The sequence below is a fragment of the Phocoena phocoena genome, chromosome 1, assembly GCF_963924675.1.
Source record: "Phocoena phocoena chromosome 1, mPhoPho1.1, whole genome shotgun sequence".
NCBI lineage: Eukaryota > Metazoa > Chordata > Mammalia > Artiodactyla > Phocoenidae > Phocoena > Phocoena phocoena.
The window spans coordinates 18,638,057-18,641,054 of NC_089219.1; the positions used below are offsets into that span (position 1 = coordinate 18,638,057).

The following is a 2,998-nucleotide window of genomic DNA, read 5'->3' on the forward strand; positions in this document are numbered from 1 at the left end:
CCACTCCTCCCTCCATCCCCACTATAATGGGAGCTTCGTAAGGGCAGGGATTTTGTCTGTTTTCCTCACAGAGCCATTCCAAGCAATTAATACTGCACGTGGGCACTTTGTAAGTGCTCAGTAATATTTGGGGGCTGAATGAGTGTGTGGGTTCATGGGTGGATGGTTGCTGGTTTATGACTTCATGTGAATAACTTGTTTGATTGAGTTTTCTATTTAAGTTTTTGTTTAATTCTGAGCCAACATTATCTGTAAAGTGAGGGTTAAATAAATTAGAATGTCATGTTCTTTTTTGAGATAGATGCAGTCCTCAGAACTTGGGTATTTTGACTTAAGGTTCATCTAGTGAAGTTTTGGGGACAGCCTTGGATTGGGAGATAGAAAAGCAGGTTAAAGCTGCTAATGACAGGGACAGCAGAATATTACTTTGGTCAGTGGTCAGCTCAGGAAATCAATGTATTTAACAAAACATGTTTTGAGACAAACTCATTCTAGACCAACCAATAGCCTTGCATTCTGCTTTTTTAGAAACTAGAATTTTACAGTCAGGTCACGATCACTGGTACAAGCCCCTGAGTTATAGAGACAGGAGTAGAGGAAAATCTCTCCAGCAAGAAGCAACAAGACCAAGTAAGGTCATAGTGACAACTTGCCCAAACGGAATTAATGCAGTGGTTTTCCATTTGATCAAAGAACAAGTGAGTGATTAAGATCCAAAGGTGTCTTGAAGTGATCACTTCAGCAGCACATATAGTACTAAAACTGGAATGAAACGGAGAAGATTAGCATGGCCCCTGCACAAGGATGAGATGAAAATTCATGAAGTGTTCCATATTTTTCAGCTCCCTCACTCAAACACGGCAGAAGACAGCCCACTAAGACTCAGGAAGTGGGTTCTCACCAGACACCTCCTCTGCAGGCATCTTGACCTTGAGCTTCCCAGCCTCCAGATCTTTGGGAAATGAATGTTTGTTCTTTAAGCCCAGAACAAAACAAAACAACCCCCCCCCCCACAAAAGTATCTTGGAGACACCAGTGACTCAGAAAGTCACTGTTCATTAAAATAACTTTTTTTTAAACTAGAATTTTAGTTCATCAAGCACCATTTAGATAGTGATACATTTTTAGTTTAGTTCCGAGTTAGACCTCGGAAACTAAACCTTTAGTTAGACCTTTAGTTCCGAGTTAGACCTCGGAAAATTCTTTTAACGATTTTATTGTCCCTTTTTACAGAGCTGTAAACATTGTCACAGGCCTCCAGGACAGTTTAGACTGAAAGTATTATTATATATACTTTCAGTATATATATAATATACTGAAAGTATATTACTTACCTGCAGCATGGGTCATGGAGTTGCTTCTTTAAGTTTTGGCTTCTTGTGAGGAAAATGGGATCATTGAGTAACTTTGGTCACTTTGTTAATGTGTGTGTCTGAAGCTTTCACTCATAGCGATATTGCATAGAGAGGGGTTTGGTGCACTCATTTTATCAATATTACCAGTGTTGCTATATCTACTAAACGCTTTAAGAAAAGAGTCTGGTTCACTGGGTGTTTGCATGGGGTAGATATCTTCTTAGAGACCGACTTGTGAACCTACACTGAGAAACCCCAATGCTTCCCAGCAGTTTATGAGCTCAGTGGAACAAGGTAAGGTCTTTTCCAGCATGAATCTAAAGAAGTTTTCCTTTGTTGGTCTTGAAAGTGGATCCACCAACCCAGGTGCAAATTGATGGCAGAAACAGGGAAGTGTACTGCCATGCTGTGAATGATAAGATTTCACAAAACCCATAAGAGCTTGGCAGAAACTTACAGCTTTATGAGTGCTTTTGAAGATCTTTTTCGGGCTTGTTTTCTTTCTTTCTCTTTTTTCAATAATAGGGGTAAATCAGGATTATTTTTTATGCATCTTCTCCTGACAAGACAGTAGGAGTTCAGATTAGTTTACCTGTTGGAATTTCTGCAATGTTTATTAGCCAAAGGGGAGCGATTCAGGCCACTTAATGTTTGTAGTGGCACGTATTTTAGCTAAATTTGTCTTTTATTGATAGAAAAAAAAGTTTCAATGCTTCTGAACTCTGGGGATCACTGAGACAATATAAACGGTCTTGAATTGGGAAGAATTTGGAGGTTTTTAAAAACAATCTTTCAAGTGAAATGAGCACCTCTGTTGTTTGACATAGAGACGGTTGGTCTCCAGTGGGGATTAATATCACAAAGGAGTTTTTTAGCAACAGTGGCAGAAACAATATTTATGCATAGGAAGGCCTTAATTCTTCCAGGAAAAAAACCCACAAGACACTTTATTTAATTATGAAAGAGGACTGATAGAAATCAGCCCTGGGAAACGGAATGAACATCATTTGAAGGTGCGGGAGGGCTTACCTCATCATTCACCATCTTTATGGGCTGGCCTCATGGTGGAATAAGTTGGACGAAGTGAACTTCCATGAATGGGTCATCCAGGAATCTACCTTATGCAGAAACAATATTACCTCTTTGTATATAAAACAAAAGTTAAAAAACTTAAAAAAAAACCACAACTGGTGGGTTTGGCAGACAGGGTAATAAAAAGCCCCAGTCCAGTCTGATGTAAAACCTTCATACTTTCATCCAATTTAAAGTTTCCCTTTTTCCCAGGCTCAGAAGCCTGCAGAGTGGGGAGGACACATGGTTGGCATCTTCTCTTTTTCTCCTTTCCCTCCATCCCCACTCCCTGGGCCCTGTTTTGGGTCCCTCTAGGGCTGGGGCAGGGGGAGGGAAAGATTGTTTTTGGTGACTTCACTACTAATGACGTTGGTGCCAGATTACTACTGAAGTAGTGGAAATCTAAGGATGACTGTCCTGTGAGGTGATTTTGTGGATTTTTTTTTTGCGATCCTCTCTCTGGGGACCCCCCTGCAGTTCCACCGAGTGGGGGATGCCTCCTCCGGTTGGCCACCCCATCTCAGTTCTGTGTTTGATGCTCTGAAATCCAGCCTTTTATAGGTGATGTATCT

At 40.7% G+C, this 2,998-nt stretch overlaps 1 non-coding gene across 1 annotated transcript; it reads left to right on the forward strand.

Annotated features, from left to right (window-relative positions):
* Positions 1-729: 729 nt before the first annotated feature.
* LOC136140480 (U6 spliceosomal RNA) lies at positions 730-839 on the forward strand. The gene has a single exon (XR_010657621.1). It is a non-coding gene; the product is annotated as a U6 spliceosomal RNA (small nuclear RNA).
* The last annotated feature ends 2,159 nt before the right edge of the window (positions 840-2,998 follow it).